This window comes from Wasmannia auropunctata, unplaced genomic scaffold (assembly GCF_000956235.1).
Source record: "Wasmannia auropunctata unplaced genomic scaffold, wasmannia.A_1.0 LD336000.1, whole genome shotgun sequence".
In the NCBI taxonomy this organism is placed as follows: domain Eukaryota; kingdom Metazoa; phylum Arthropoda; class Insecta; order Hymenoptera; family Formicidae; genus Wasmannia; species Wasmannia auropunctata.
Window position 1 is genome coordinate 3,458,229 of NW_012026890.1, and position 17,829 is coordinate 3,476,057.

The window sequence follows — 17,829 nt, forward strand, 5'->3', positions numbered from 1 at the left end:
ACAAAGTTGATTATTTATTATAAAATGTATTATTCTGTTAAATATAAAGAGGAATGTGTGTGTCTGTATTATTTCATATTTTTGGCAATACTGGCAATTATTTTAATTAATGTATTTTGAAAGTTAATTTTCATTATATTGGCTATTTTTGAAATAACTAACAATATTTCTGCAAATTATTTTTACAAGATTTTAGATATTTATAAAAATGTTTCTGCTATATTGATTTTAGTATATTGACTCGACATACGTATGCAATAAAAAAAATGTACAAATAAAAGTACAAACAAAAAGCATTAGTTATATAGAAATAATTGTGCAAGCACAAAATAGTGTTGTGCAGAAAAATAAATTTTTAGGAATAAAAGTCTGTACTATTTAATGCTCTCGATATGGTATATGAATTCATTTTCCATAAATACGCCTTGTATTTTTTCATATACATTTTCATATGATACGATGCCGTATCTTGTTACTATATTGCATATATGTGCAGATTTTCTGATCTGTATTATTATATCACCATTTCCGAATGTACTGTTTATATAAATCATTGCGACAAATTGCTTTTTAATTTCTCGTAGTAGGCGGAATATGGAAAACTTTTTAATTCTTCAAGTTATTTTGGAAACTAAAAATATTTGATGCACAAAATGAATTATGTATTTGGAAAACGGGAAAAAGCATAAGGCAATCTCAATTTTAATTTCTATGATTTACAAAGCATACTCAAGTTTATTAAGTGCAGTCTCTTAATTTACTCACTATAACTTCTTTTGACAACAACAACGTAGCTACAGTGCATAGACATGTGTGCGATAATCTGTGGATGGAGTTTCAGCATCAGTCTCCTTTTGTTTCGTCTGTTTCTGCGGAGATAACTGATCCATATAGTCATTTGGGTTTAGCGAAGCCACGAGCCCGAGCTTAATGCACTGCGAAGATTCATACATATTTGCACCACGCGTACATCCATATATATATATATATACATTTTTGTGAGTAATAAAATGATAAAGATTTGAGAAAAAGTAGAGGTACAAGGTAATCTAATATATGAATAATGAGAATAAGAATAAGTCTTGTACGTTTATTTGAACACACAGGATAGGTGCAAACGAAAGCTAATTTTTTTATTCCATTTCTTTTTAATAATAAGAATGATTTTTCGTGGCTGTTTCTCTTGACAAGTGATGAAGAGGGAAAGAGTTTCAACTTGGATGAATTTAATTTTAAACTTAAATAGATTTAATTTTAGAAATTAAATATTTTGATAATAAGCCGAAAATTGTAAGAAAAAAATAACTTAATATTACAAGATTCTCCCCTGTGGGTTTGCTGTTTGATTATCGGTTAAGGGTGACAGTCGCGTGATGAGAAATTAAAGAAGGTACGAAAGTTTTAAGCGTATTATGCAAGCGTCGTGTCAAAACTGAGATCAAGGGTATCATAGTTATTGAAAATGCTACCGCTTAAGCGTTAGTGTGTGTGAGTACGTGTCTGTGTGCGTGTATAGGTGTGTGCGTGCGCGCGCGCGCGTGTGTGTGGAGTATGTGTGTCGAAGATGGGACCTATTGAGTTAACTATCCTCGTCCTCGGGATCAGGGAGCAGCACGTTAGGAAGTTATAAGTCTTTAAACTTTAATTTTAACTTGAACTCGACGGCGCTAAAGTTGGTTTAGTTTTACCTTACTTATACTTCTGCGGTCAGGACCTGGAGCCTTAAGAAGCTTCAAGATTCCACGATAAACCCCGAACGCTTTACATTATGGAGCAGTAAACTAGAAAGACTTTCGATGTAGACGTGGCATCTCGCTTTTTTTCCCGGCTGTTGCAAAATATTCGCGATAATATCTGATATGTGAAAATTTAACGTACATTCATTGTGATACATTCTGATTTTATGACAAACAGTTTTAATACTGCTTTTTGAGACGAAAATTAAAGCAGGCATTTGTTTTCAGCATTGCTGTTTCAATTATTCCCTGCGACTGCTCGCATATAATTTTTTATTAAATTTGCTATAATAATCTTGTTTATGCGTTTTTTGCGTTATCAATTAAAGATTAAAATTGTATGTTATATCCGGAAGATAAAGAATATTAAATAAAAAGTATTCACACAATATTTAAAATGTTCAAATTTTAAAATGTTGGGATATTCTTCCTAATTAAGTAAATGAATGATTTATTATTTTTCACATTTTAGCGCATTTTATAATATATGATCTCAAAAAAACAAACTCTTATATATAATTTTTTAAATACAGAGATATTTTAAATTGGATTACATTTATTTGTATGAAATTTCATTGAAAAATTATTTCTTCATTTTCTATTATGCAGAACTGATCTCGTCAGAAAAAAAAAATGTTATTTATCCAAAATTCTGTTCCAATTATCACCAGTATCATTCCAGTTTTTACGTGATTAAAAGATTTTTTAGATACATCGCACGACTCATTATATCTCACGCAAATAGATTTATTCTTACGCAAGATAAGCATACTTCACATACTATATATATATCATTTGTATCTCGAATGTAAATTCTAATGAGGCGGTGGCGTAACGCATGAGAAGAAACGCGTTGTCGTATTTTACTATAGATGAAAAAAAATGTATTTTCTCGACAGGCGTGTGTCGTTTCGTGAAAGAAACGGATGCAGCTATCTTCCGTTTTGGACGTCGTGCAGAAAAGACGCGACACAAAACGGGAACGCTCGTTTTACTCCGCTCGTACGCGAGCAGGTATAGGTATTTGTTCGTGGCCGCGCGCCATGAGGTATCGGTCGATCGGATCCTCCGTTTGGCGTTCCGCGCGGATTCGAAAATTCACCTACCGCAGAACACGGAAGTTCCGGCGGCGGCGCGTGTCGTTCCCCCTGTTTTTTTTTTTGCAAAATCGAGTTTTCCAGTCATTCGCGCATCAGTCAACGTCGGCCGCCGTTTTTGCAAATCGTGCGGCGTCGCGATATCGGATAGGTAATTTCCGAAATCTCAGCCGCCCGTCGGATGATCTATTGCCGGCGCATCGGCCATTCGATACAGCTAACGCATTAGACCGTTCTATGCATTCGACATCACTGAGATCAATAGACACTTCTGACACGTTACATCGCGATATGTAACAAACGGAGGCGGATCAGGAGTGTACGTTACCATCCATGGTCAACACTGTATTGCGCACATTATATCCTATGTACGCATAATTGACATACCACGTCGAGAGCGAGCCATTAACGTCGATACGAATACCACGATCGAAACTGTACGCTTCATAAACGTCCAATAACGGTCATGACAAAATATTTTCCTCGACTGTATCTAGGACAACTGTTCTTGGAGGTATATATACTGCAGTTGATTAGAAATGTATCTGTAATTATATACTATCATTATTTCGAATAATTTTGTAGAATAAGTATTTTTGATTTTTTTTTTGTAGTAATTGGCATAAAGTATATCTTGAATTCATCTCTTTTCTTCCGGTTTATATTTATTTAATTGTCGTATGCTTGCTTAAATGCGTCAATTGAATTCTAAGCTGCGTCTATAAGACAATTGAAGATTAACATCGTAAAATATCCGCTAGACGCATATTTTTATGCTGATCTGCAATTGAAGAAAAGCACGATTTATCTTCTAAGAAGATAGCGATCGCATTACAAGTCGGCGCTTCATCCGAGAAGTCTCTTACTCTCTTGCGCGATTCGCACCTTAAAACTCCGGGCGACTTAGCTTTTCCTCCGCCACTGCAGCCACCCTCCTCCTCGGGGGTTGAACGTCGCGACGCGGAGGAGGGCGATTTTGGTTTGCCCCTCGCTCGTAGCGACGCTAGCGCCGCGTCGGAGGCTCCAGTCCGACCTCAGCATCACTCGTGGTGGTTTCGCGCGCGCATCCGCCGCTGAAGTGAGACCACTTTTCAAAGGGGAAAAAAGTCGAGATTCCGTCCTGTTTCCGGCGACACCGGCCGATTCCATCTCCCGTCGCTGTGTCGCGTCGTTCGACTTGGCGCGATTAAAAATCTCGGACCGGCGATCGTCGAGGCACGTCGATCGAAGAGTTGCCGAAGAGAATCACGAGGAGTGCGTTTTTTTTTTAAACGAAAAAACGAAATTAAATATGAATGAGAATGAATCACGGGCGATCGGTAGGTGCGAGTGAGTGACCGCGGATCTATCGATCGCTGACGGATCTCCAACGCTACCAACAAGTGAGCCGCGTGTGCGAATATCGAAAGGAAGGATTCTCTCAGCTTTTGGATTCAATCTCCTCGATTTGACAGCGACACGTTTGTTTACCGCTTGTCGAGCAAACCTGTTTTCTTTTCGCGCGCGCCTCGCGAGTTTTGTCGATCCGAGTGCTTTCGGGTGCGGGTGAAATGTATTCGCGGGAATGCGGGGATTTCTCGCGAAATCGCAGAGTGATTCAGGAATCCTAAGAGTGTTTCGCATCGCGGTGTGGCAAAAAAGAAGAAACGTTTACGTGATTCGCGAAGAATTTGGAGAAAATTTCAGGAATTCCGCGCGGAATAACTGTCTTAGAATGTGCTCGAGTGATCTGAAGTAAATTCGATCCCGAGATTCTGCGGCGGAGCGTGATGATAGTTAAAGTGAGAGTGCGATGAAACGCATTCAGTGAAATCCGGATTAAAATGCTCTCACCTGTGCGAATTTCGCTCGTACAAAATTGTTACGCAGGTACGAGCGGGACATTGCAGCGTGTCCCTGGTATTTAAATATAGGACCGATTGAAATACGAAGGGGATAAAATATATATTATCCGCGGAATATCCGCGAGGCGCGATCGTGCGGAAAGTTTCTCGCGTTTCGAATGTGATAAACTTTATGCGATATTTGGGGAACGGTTACGCTTTGGATGCCTCTGCATGCGATTCGAAGGTGCTTGAATTTGAATCGAGCTTTACGTTCAATGTAACGTTCAACAGAGATATTTCTGCGGCGGTGCGTAAATGTGTCAGCAAAAATCCGCATTAAAGCTTCAGCGTCGGGCTCTCTCCAATACCGATAAGCTTCACGCGAGTACGAATCTTCCGGTTTTAAGTGGCACTTGAATGCGGGACCCGTCGCCCGCGAATTTACAAAAAAAAAGTGGCGCGAACTCTCGGCACCGCGTAAAAATATGATTTTTATTTATAGTGACACGCACGCTTGTTGACAGAACTGTGCGTACGGACATTCAATTTTTACTGGGAGAGAGAGTTATGAATATATTATAGTCCGCAGTTATTTGCTTCTGTCACAAGGTAACAACCAAATCAAAGGAAAAATTTTAACAAGTTAAAAGGAACTGTATAGCGACGAGATTTTGACGTGTGCGGTCGAACGCACAGTATATTTTAAATCCATGTACATAAATTGAGATATATTAAAACTATGCGAATCAAAGTCGCTTGAGAAATTAATTTCCGTTCATAATTTTTCTATGGAGAATGAAATAAAGTCTGCACGAAAACGATAGGCTGCGTCGAGAAGGTATAATTGAGCAAAATCTAAATCATATTGATTTTCAGATGATCTTTAGATGATCCGCGAGTTTCGTTTACAAACGCTTGGGGGATAAGAACCCAATTTACTTTCGAGGAGCGTAAAGGATGCCGCGCTCTTCGAGCCACCGCATTATTCCGCGTGCGAATTCTTGAGGATCTTTTGGTCGGCGCCAGACATAGTTCGTCCCTCGAGCGAGCGAGGTTGTAGGGAGGTGTACGAAAGAGAATAAGGGTGGTCTGATGTCAAACGACCCGTCGGGATGCCGGTGATCCGCGAGAGGAAAACAATTTTCCGCGGATGATGCGTAATCGTGAATGTATCCCTCGCGAGTGACAACGGAGAATTCGTTAGAAACGCGTCGTGACATGCGAGGATCTTCGCAATAACAGTCTTCTCCCCTCCCGTCTCCCCTTCCCCCTCGCCGCGGCTACGCGAGCACGTCCTTACGGAGTGTTTTAAGTGTACGGTCGTACCGTGAAAATAACAGTGTCACTCGTCCGAATGTATGGTGGACTCTTGGAGCAGAAGTGCGCGTGAGCTGTAAAAATACAGCTCGCAATAACAGTAACGTCGCGCCGCTCCCTTACGTGACCGGCCGGCAGAGACCCGTGTTCGCGAAAACGATTGCGCGAAGTGCCGGCGAGAGGTACTCGTGAGACTAAAGGCTCCGACTTCGTCGTTTGATGTACTCACCGCCGTGCAATTTCAGTTTTCGGGGCGGTGTTTAAAGTGTGTTGTGCGAAACGCAAAGATAACAACGTAACGGGTTGACATTATAGGAGCGCCTTTCTCGCCGAAATGTCTCTCGCAGACGTGAATTGTTCAGTATAAAGTGCAATAATATGCAAGTGATAACCCGTTTGAACTTTTTATCGGCGCGTTTTATCAGGCGTAATTATAGTCGCTCTTTGAGATTGGAATACGTCGGGACGAAATTACGCGGCACGCGTTGTACCTAAATCGTTGCACGTGTGCGGAAACGCGTTTATGAGAAACGTCACGAAGTTACGCAATTAGACGAAGAAAAATATCGCGAGCGTAGCGGAAGTAAAACGGGGGGATTACATATTGTGTAATTAGTGCTGAAATACTATTTTTGAGGTGGAACGGAAAGTTGTAACAAATCGTCCAAAATACGCCCTGCGAAATCTCGAAATAAAATTATGCACCGCGGTGAATGAAAGGGATGACGAGAATGTATAATTGGAAATAGAACTCGCTTCTTCCGCGATCGATCCCAGTCGCCAAGATAAAATCATAATATACGATATGCACGACCGGCTGTAACAATATTGACATTGCCAACGAGTGAAACTCCTCTCTCTTCTCCGTCATCGTCGATTACACGCTTTTCGGCGTACGCGAAAAGCTTGCAGCCGCGGACGGGAAAGTGTTGACGCGGTGCGTTCTATTAATTTTCCATCACGCGGCGCAAAGTTTCCCCGCGAGTTAAAGGCCGAAATTGGAGCAGCGCGATAGCGACGTGTTGTGAGAGAAGATCTCGCGCGACGTCGCGGAGAAAAGTAAAATATGCATGCGGGTAAAAGTGTCCGTTGTAAGCTCGACGAAAGCGCGGCGAAATTCCTTTAATAAATCGCTTATCCTTCGCGCGAAACATCGTCGCGTCGTGTGTTCTCAAGCGGAGAACTATTAGACACTCCCGAGTGTCGAAGATTGTTGCGAGATCGTTAACTGGTTCGCATCGGGAATCGATCGCTCTCGTAAGAGATCGAAGAGTGTCGAGCAAAAGCTGTGCTAAAAGTGGTTGGATACTTCGCAGCGAGTGCTCCAAGGGGTTGTCCCTTTTTGGTTGCGTTCTCGTCCATCCGACTCCATTCCGTGCCATTGTCTCCCGATCGTTTCGATTCGGTGTCCCTTGTGAAAAGCGATTTCCTCGATCGTGTGCACTTCAGTGAGAAGAGGAACGCGACTTGTTTGAAGGTAAATTTTAAATCGCCTTATTAATTTAAAGTGACTTTACAGAGAACTGCGGGATAATATGTTTCAAATTAGCGATATATTTATCTAAAATTTAAGTATTTATTTCTTTAAAAGGGCAATTACAAATTGTGTATAAATAAATTAGCGAAAAAATATGTACAGACTTATAAATGCTGAACAACTCTTAAGAAAACTAAAAACTATACAAATGTTGGGCTAATTGGATGTACAGTATAACGGAATATTTAAACACTTTGTATAAGATTACTATTAAATTTATAACATGCAATATTTTAAAATACATATTATAACTTGCAATTTAGAAGTAATATATAATCTTGAAGAATTAAAAATAATTTAATATTATAAACAATATCTGCCAAAATCGTAATAAGATTTATTGTTAATGTAAAATTATGTACGTACACTAATAGCTTCGAAAATGTATTATGTTCCTCAAGACATTGACTGTTCCAAATTAGTTTCTATGATTTCTGCGTAAAATTACATAGCTGCAGCTTATAATAATAAACTACAAAACAAGTACCGCGTGAAACAATATCTCAATTCTCAAAATTTTAAGAACTACAGAAAACGGTATCTTTAAAAAAATAAAATAAAATAAAATGTTTTTATTACATTAAATCTTTTAAAATGATGAATTTGTTTAGAAATCAAAGAAGTTCCGTGCGTTATTCTTTCTTTTCTCGCTCTTTTTTATTTAATTTCTTAATACGATAAGAGAAGAGTAAATAGTTCAAAAATTTATTTATTTTATATTTCTTATTAACATTTTTAATATTTAGATATATGATATACTTTTTTAGCAATAAATAATATATATTTAAACGATTATATTTGGAACAAAGTGATCTCATTTGTGAAAAGTATAGTGATCTTGTTATAATCAAATATTATCCCGTTCTTAGATAATTTATTGGACGTACACTGTTAGAGTGCGATAATTAAAGAGCTGTCACAGTTTTCTAGGCGAGCAGTTAGTTCTCATTTATAAATGAGATTATAATGAATCGCGGGCGCAAACTCAATTTCTTCGAAGTCCCTAATGGATTTGTCACAAAAGAATGTTAGCTTCGGGAATGGGAAGAGTTTGGGGCTCTCTTAATCTGTCTTTACTGCTTTCTCATTACCTAGAACTCCCGGAGTGAAGGCTCATTGAAATAAACGTGAGGGCTAAATTAAACGGACGAAAGTCCGATATTGCCTATTTACGTCGTATGTTTTTTTAAAACCTGTCTTTGTTTGAGATCATTGCTTATAGCTATCGTTGATCAGACAGGAATGTGCACAAGATTACTACGTACATACACGGAAAGAACGATTTTGTTGAAAGGTCTAAAAATTTTGCTAAAAACAGATCTGAAAATATTTTTATATTGAATTATCAAAATAATTTGTTGGAATGTTAAAACTGATAAACATTGCTATAAAACGTTTTGATATTTTAACAATCACTTTGGCTTTCACACAAAATTATTTTGATTATTGAACAAAAATTATTTTCAGATCTGGATTGAGTAAAATTGTTTTTTCCGTGTAGGAAAATTTTATTTACTTGTACGCGGAATATTTATGTGAAGAAATATATTTATTATTGAAACATGTTATGACCTTTTCATACATTATTTGAATTACTTATAATTAAATAATTATTCTGAAATTAATTAAATGTAACGTTTAATTAAAAATGATCTCATTTTCTGAGTTTTACGAATTACATTTTACACACAACTACCTGATATTAATTTATTCATAATGCTTCTATTTGATCTGGATACATATTAAAAACAATAATTTTAAGGTTTGTATTTAATAAATAAATGTATAATAATGAAGTGCTGAAATTACGTTTTATAAAAGAGGTGAAGTTTAAACTTTCGCGAAATTTGTAAACTAGTCACAGACTTAAATTATATCTAAAAGTTTGTAAATCTTTAATTAAATTTCTTTGTTATTATAAATAAATACGATATTCATAAAAGAGATTTATTAATTCGGCGTCATAAAATACGTATTGCTAATTTATAATTCTCAGAGTTGAGAATTTACGAATTCATAAGAGAGTCGACTACCACCGCTAAGCACATTTTCGCGCAAGTTTTTTCCTTTGCGTAAGAAAATATCGATGTGATATTTTTTTTGTAGTTTTCGCGGTTCGACGAAATTGCAAATGTGTGAAATATCCAACTTTTCGCGGTTGGCCATATGTGTGCACCGCTGCTGCGGGCAATCGCAGCCACGGAAGGAAAAACATCAGTCCGCCCCTCGTTCATTATGATACCGCAAAATAATTTCTCTTGCATTAAATTATAATAATTTTAATGCACTGCCGCTGGGGTCGCACCATGGTACAGATCGATCTTTGAATAACCGTAAATTCAACCGTTACATACGTGTATAATCGTTATATATGTGTATTGATTATTATTCTGCTTCCGCCTTTAATTATAGCTTGATTATTTGTCGTTGTCGACTTATAATATTTTTTGTATACATATGTTTTTTTAATTTGTAAATGTTATTGCAAATATTAACTGCAAATATTATTTCTTTTGCTCCGCAAAAAAATGTTCGTGAAAAGTAATCAATTTAACCGAAGCTTCATGTTACAAATATAACAATAATAATTTTATCAAATTGCAACAATTCTCTCTGTCATTTTAAACTATACAAACTGAAGACATCGAAGGTTTGATTTTACGAGGTAGCGGAAAGGATCCGAACGAACGGAAGATGAAAGCGGAGGAAGAAAACGGAGGACAGGGATTCGAATAATGGGCGAATCTTGCGCAAAACGAAATGATTGATGGAAGCGCACGGGCGGAGACGTGAAAATGCCTCGGAAACAAAAGGAGGGGAGGAAATAGTTGAGCTTGTGTGCGCGGACTAGGTCGGTGCCTATGATGCTCGAATGCAGTTAATTCGAATGCTTTCGATAATAGTGACACGGCGGAGAGTCATCAACCGGCTGGCTCGGTTAATGAGTTTTCCAGCCCTTTTCCGAGAACTGACATTTGCAATAGTTCGATTTTGAAAAAGCAATCTCTCTGTTCGCGTCTCTCTCATTATTCCATGAACTCGAGATTGAAGAACTCAGACCGCATTTAATGGGAGAAAATGATATTAAGGTGCATTAAGCAAGATTAATGTAGAATTAGAAAGAACAAAAATCCTATTAAGGATAGCTGGCATTTTGATTCTGTTCGTATTTTAATATTTTTCAGAGTTACATAAATCTCATAAAGAAATCTGTATTGTTTATTTGCAAGAGTATGTTGTAAATAACATTTACTTAAAGTTGATATATTTATAATTATTTTATCGTACATATAGGTTTTTGTTTTTTAAAATTCTTAAAATGAGCAGAAATTATTAATTGTTATTTAATATAAACATAATAAACAAGTAAATTACAAAGATAAAACATAATATTATTAAAAATTTCTTCAGTTTGATAATACAATGTTTGGATTATAAATTCACAGAAATTATTTTTAACATTTTTTTATATTTATCACTGGTTAACACAAGAAAAAATACATACAGATACGTATTCGTATGTGTGTTTAAGATAATTTCGTATCTTAGAATTTTGCTTAATGGCGGAATTATCATTATTCAGATTTAACTCCGAAATTTACACAAGGTAATGACCTAATGGTCTTCCACATTCATTAAATATCCAAGTTGTCACAGAAATATGTATGAACCTAAGGAGGTTATCGCGCAATGCAATTTTTCTTCATTAATTTTGTCCGGTTTACGTATGCACGAGCAAACCAGTGTAGTGCACGAACCAACGCGGGTTTATTAGATAAATATTAAAATGTGCTTCGCATTTGTTACACAAGTTTGATTGATATGTCTCAATGAAAAAAAATATTCTGCCTTGGAGACATAGGTAAAATGTATTTGATTATAAAAAGAACAATAATTAAAGAATGCATGAGTAATATTTTTTAATAAAGTACATTTTATAATGTACATTTATAAAGTCCATTATAGAAATCTAAAAAAGAAATAATAATAAAGCAGTGTAAAAAAATGTGAAAGAGAAGACGTATCTAGATTTTCACAAACTGTGGGATTGAATATGCAATGTGTCCCGAGAATGATGATAAAGCTAATGAGATGCACGAAGCATTCAGTTTTTTTTAAATTATACATTTCAATAGTCTCTTACGTTTCATTAATATTAATGAAAATTTTTCAGTTTTCATTGTATCGTAATGAGTGTAGCGGAGGAGTAATTTTTCAAGTAATACTTTATGGATTGCGCGCGGATCGACCAAGAAGACGTATCGAGAGAGATACATCTAATACAAAAATAATGAAAAATCCGAGCGTGTTCGCTCGAAGCACTTGTCGGACCGACATTGATTTCTCTTCGTGCCATGCGGAAGCATCGCACTTTTATATATTCATGTAACAATCCTTGCGCGCATGAGGATACGACGTAAGTCCAGTTTGCGTGAGATTTTCGGAAAAATCGCTCCTCGAAAACTTTCGCGTATTCTTGAAACCGAGTCTTAAAACTTTCCCGAAAGCTACTTCGGGCGCCGCGGCATATTTCCTCGTTCGATTTAAGCCGAAGGATTTTACTATCCTCGCACCTCGAATTTTACGATCGGTGTACCCATATCGCGCAATCGCGTCGGATAAACTTATCTGCTCTCTCCCAACGTTTTTCCTCCCTCCTCCCTCCTCTCTTTCTCCCTCTCTCTTTCACTCTCTCTGTGTCTCTCTCTCCAACAGTGATTTAGTGGACCAATAATATCGGTGTCGCAATAATTTTCTCCGCGTGACAAATATGTACTAAAACGTATCCGCGGCAATTTGTATCAATAACCATATTTCATTACGCGTATCACGGCGCTACCGGTCTTGGTGCGATCTCGATTCCATATTGGCGCGGCAGCGCTACCTAATCACGCTTGCATCTCGCTCGCAAACTGACACACGAGTGTATACCAATCTTCCGCAAGAAACGGGATTGTGCGCAAACGAGGCGTATATGGAGAAAAATAGCACTTTATAAGCAAAGAGATTCTGATGAATTTTTAACACCATTGCACGTAGGATGGACTGGCACGAGAGGAAAAGAGACAAGAATGCGAAGATGTACAGAGTCTGACTAACGTGTAAAATAGATTCAACGTAAAGGCGATGAAAAAGGAGAAAGATTAAAGGGGAGGTTTAAGAAATTTTTACTGACAAACTTACATCGTATTTTGCAACGTTTTAGCTTTTAATTCAGCTCGGCGACTCGTCAAAACTCTTATCCTTTTACATATTCCGTCATTAGAATCTTTCTATATAAATTTTACTTTGTCAGCAATTTATTTATTTCGTATTTTCAATTAAAGCGTAACGCAAACATGCCGGCCGGTGTTTGAAAATCCAGGCTCCGACCAAGTTCTACTTTCCCTCGTCACTGTAAAATTACGGCATCGTCTCTGGAATATGTAATCGCGTTCTTCCGTTCAATATTCATCGAAGCGTCGCCGTCGTCGGGTCAAAGTAATCACTCATAGCTTTGCGCGGCCGTAACGATTCTATACTGAAGGCCGATTAGTGCATTTGTCATGCAGCCGGGGTATCTGGGGTCGCGCATACTCCCATTAGTGACGTGCGGGCCTCAAGCCAGACAATGCTTCCCGTGCGAAGACGGCGGAATCTGAATTCTACTAAGTGAGCACCGGCTGATCGATGGGAATGCTATATTTCGGAGGGGGGAAACGGTTCGTCATCCAATGAAACTCTGCGTGTGACACGGGCCGCTTCGAAGAGGATTAATGTACAACTCGTACGAGGGATGCGCCATCGCAGGCGTATCAAGCTATTTCCCGTGAAGTGCGATTGCACAGATTTATCCTGCCACTCTGCAATAAAAAAAAAACTCGTTAATTAAGATCTAAATTCAATATTGCACGATTTTTCCGTCTGTTTTACGTACGTATATAGATGCGTGTAGACGACGTTAATTAATGTTACTGTAATGTTCGCAGATTAAAAAATTTTAATGCCTATTTTAGAAATCCTGTTGTGATTGAATGACAATATGGATCTCGTGTTTGGTGAAAAAATATTTACTCGTAAATACAGCTTTATTTATAAAACTACGTGTAATGTTTAATTAACGAAAAAGAAAACGTGATATCGTGTATCGATATTGAATATCATATGGAGAAAACAAAAATATTTGTTACATGTATATGTAGGGGAGGATGTACGGAGCTGTTCGGGCAATTCAAAACCCTCGCTATATCTCGAATACTGCATTACCGAATGTCAAACTGGATCTTACCTATAAGTTGTGCCTTTTTAGCCTGACATTTACGATTATATGACGCTTACATGCGGTAATGCAGTATTCGCAGCCTCGTCCTCTCCTTTAGATTGAGATAAGTGAGAAAAATAACTCAGCGAAGAAAAATATAAGTCACATTACTTTACACAATTATATTATACAAACGTCGTGTTAATTTCGAATTTTACACTTCATTTCGCAATTATTGACACCTTTTCCAACAAAGTAAATCCGAAAGAAAGATCGCGATACGAATTACCTATACGTGCGACTTATAATTTTATTGATAACAGATTAATTAATCGTGCAGTGACATAAATTGAAAAATATCGTATAAAAAAAAGTGACGCAAACATGTATCTTCGAAAAAAAAACATTTATTATCTGCGTGTACGTACATCGGCACTGTGCCCGACATTCATCTCTATACTCTCTGCCCGTATATGGATGCCGGATGAGTCTTGCGTGCGAGAGTCGGTTTTACCGGGATTTATTCGCGTATGCCTCGTTAAAGGTGTACAAACACGTACTTCCGCGGCATTCATTAAAATAACAGATACTTGGGTGCCGGCCGGATGAATGTCGGGGAAAACCGGGGTTTACGCACACCTCCCTGCCCGCGCCGCTATTCATTTTAAACGAGCGCGAGACGATGATTCGTGTTGACCGTCGCGCTCGATGCTCTGCAAAGCTGACTTTAATCGAGTGTCGCGGAAAACTCGGACTGATACGGCCACACATGACACGTATATAACTGAGTGCGCGCGTAATTCAACAGGAGGGGGGAGAGGGAGGGGGGAAGACGTTGCTCCGTAAGAAACTGGAGTGGAAAAATGTTCCGGCGCTCGGATGTGAGACGAGTGAGCCGGAGGGTTGGTATCGGGCGTGTCCTTTTGTTCAAGAGACATGCCCTAGGTCACGTCTGATCGATTTACCCTTTAAAGTATTCTTATGCCGACAACAGGTTGTGTGCACATGCTTCTTTATAATTAAAAATACTTGAGCGGCTCCTGAGTTCCAAGACGGTGAGCACTTTGTCTCACTCGAAAAATAAAACTTTTAATCTGATTTAAATTAAATTTTTTTGACGTGCTGTAAAATATAGCGGCGGAGGGTGGGGGAAGGATAAAAAAAAATAATATCCCAAAGGTCTTCTCATTATTAACGGGTTGAAAGCTCGTGATCTCATTACAGTGAGATTTTAACGTTCAAGTGTCATCTTACGTTATTATTTGCGGCGAAAGGAACGCACACGCGCTCCCTCTAACATTGCGTAATTCCCCGTTGACAACGATATCATTACGGGGGACGCTGTTTTAACGCGAGCGCGAGACACGAGCGCGAATGATCCAGCATCTCATCCCGGTCCGGTCAACAGCACTTTAGCAACCGCGCGCGCGTAATCATACAAGGGCGGTAGACAAGCGTAACCGACAACGTATACGGATAGATACGCCCTGGATGAAATGGCGTATCGTTGCATCGCAGCACGTGCTGGTTGATGTTTATTTTGCTCGTGCATCGTGAATAGGTGTGTTTGTCCGGCCGCAAGCACGCACATGCACGTACATACGTGCATCATCCTCGCGCAATACTTGCACTCCGCAAGCGGGTTTTACATTCGCGGCATAAAGCGAGAAAGTAAACAAAGCGGACGGTATAATATTGCGCTAGTGAACTGATATACTGATTGCCGTTACGGGATGCAACTATGTGCTGACTTTACGGCGACGATAAACATTCATCCGTGCTCGTCTCTCTGGCCTTCCGTTTCTGGACCTTAATGTATAAAGCTCGATTTTTCGTTTTCTCTATCGAGACGTGATTAAACACGAGTTTGTACCAGATATTAATTTAAAAATCTGTTCGCCAAATTTGTTTGTCAGTTTTAACATCATTTAAAGCCATTAACAGAATTTAAGATAATTCTAAAAATGATAGAAAACATTACGTTTATTTTTATTTCATTTCGTATATTTTTGCTAATATAAAATATTTAAATTTTGTAAAAATATTCTATCGAAATATTTTCTTGTTTCTAAAATATACAAAAATAAAGAATATACATACAAACATGAATGGAATTAATTTAAAGTGATTATTGCGGATATTTGAGCAATGAAATATCACTTTGTTTTTTTTTTAAATAGATATAGGTTTTTCCTGTTTGCGAAACAAGTCGGGTATAAAAAAGCGAATCTAACGGAGCGTTATAAGGGTCTGTACATGGTTAATCGAACATAAGTTATCCGTATATAAATTTATCCCTCGAGATAGGGGAAAAAGAAGTATAATTAGATATAAAGCGCAACAGAACCGTCTCTTTGTTTGTGTAATAAAAATAGTGAACAATTGATTGTTCAACTGTTTGTTATTTATTGTGATGTTGTTCAACATTATGTAGAGTAACAGCTATCTTATTGTTATTTTATTCGACTCTCTATTGTGTCATAAAACTTGGGGAATTTTTTGCGAGTGGGAAAGAAATTAAAATACTTAGTTTTCAACAACACGTATCTTATTTTCTATAACAAATACTTCATTGTTTTGGAACGAGTAACATTTTTCCGACTAAAAAACGGAAGAAGAAACGAGAAGAAGGAAGAAGAGAGGAAATATTACGTATGTAGACGTAGGATATATTTGCTCTTTTATTTCCACATTAGAGAACCATACAAATTGTTGTCGTTCCCGTTGAAGTATTGATATTACGGCAAACCTTGGCTCATTGGATATTGATGCGCAATATAAGTCAATTGCCAGCGATAAAAGATAGGAACAGATAGGAATGGCAAATTCCGTAAAGAAGCAACTAACTCGGGCAGCGGGACTGTCAATAGAATTATGTAATATGTATCCTCGCGAATTACACGGTTTTCACGACGCCCGCGATCGTCAATTCCACAATACGTCACGTTCCTTCCGCGTGGAAGGAGCGTGTCGTTTTCACCGCGCGCGGGCGGACGTCGTGATCGTCTTAACGACGCAATAATGACCGCTCGTATTCAAATAACGAGAGGTGCGCGGGCAGCATAAATTTTGCGCTCGCGTCGTCGGCGAACAACCCGTTGCGAATCGGGCACGGGTGCCCGCCGCGCCGGTGGCGGTGGTATATTTTTCGCGTAATATAGCGCGTCGGCCCCGGCACGGCACGGCACGGCACGGCGCAGCGCGACACGCTCCCGCATAAACGAGACGCGCGGCGTTAACTGCAGTCGGGGGACGAGGTCGACTTTACGATCGCGGGAAAAACACGTCACCCCCACGGCACTCCTGATTCTTTTATTTGGTCCGCCCGACGTCGAGCTCCGTGGCCGTTTACTGCCGCGTTTTAACGTCGTATAGGTGCGCGACGCGAGGTTCCAGGACGTCTGGCGCGCTGGAGAACGGAAGGAGATTTAGTCTCCCGCTCGCTCCTTCGCCTCCAGCAGCACGCGGTAGTTTCGAAGCTGCCACCGTGCGTCGGTCGCGCCTGAGGTGACACCGGGAACCTGTCTCACGACTCGCGATGGCAAGTCGCGAACGCCATAATACTGTGGAGGGAGGGGAGAAACGGTTACGGTTTCTGAGCCGCGGTTACGGCAGCGCGCACGGAATATTTTACAAAAATGCATACTCCGAAGGATCGCGGCATTCCTTATTCACGGCTGCGCGAATTCGCGCCGCGCGTACATACACCGTATCTACTGCGTCCACGTCGACCGCAATTCTGATGCCGTTGCACTGCCGCGGCCCCGAGAGTGCGTTATGTTCACACGGCTCGTTTGCGTCGGGAGGGTGTCAGCGCGACCGAAAAAGTGACCGGCCGGTGATTTCGCGCGAGTTAAACAGAGTGGAAAGTGAATATTGTTTAGGACGAGGGACGGACACGCGGGCCGGCGTTGATACCGATTCGGTCACGCGTTTTAATGCCTTTAGCGCAGAACATGATTCGCACCTATTGGACACGCGCGGACTGAGTTAATTAACAAGTACACTAATCAAATTTCCTTATACCAATCTGATCTGTTTCTCTTTTTATTCTCACAGTACAGTTATAGTCGCA

At 39.2% G+C, this 17,829-nt stretch overlaps 1 protein-coding gene across 6 annotated transcripts in view; it reads left to right on the top strand.

Moving 5' to 3' along the window:
• The first annotated feature begins 3,864 nt into the window (after positions 1 to 3,864).
• The window catches only part of LOC105453387 (basement membrane-specific heparan sulfate proteoglycan core protein-like), a 189,522-nt gene continuing 175,557 nt past the window's right edge, over positions 3,865 to 17,829 (top strand). For 4 of the 6 annotated variants that reach the window (XM_011695301.1, XM_011695304.1, XM_011695305.1 and 1 more), the window contains exon 1: positions 3,865 to 7,453. The gene's annotated coding sequence lies outside the window, so the exon portion shown is untranslated. The remainder of the gene's footprint in view (positions 7,454 to 17,829) is intronic. The other 2 variants (XM_011695302.1, XM_011695303.1) reach the window with 2 other exon arrangements.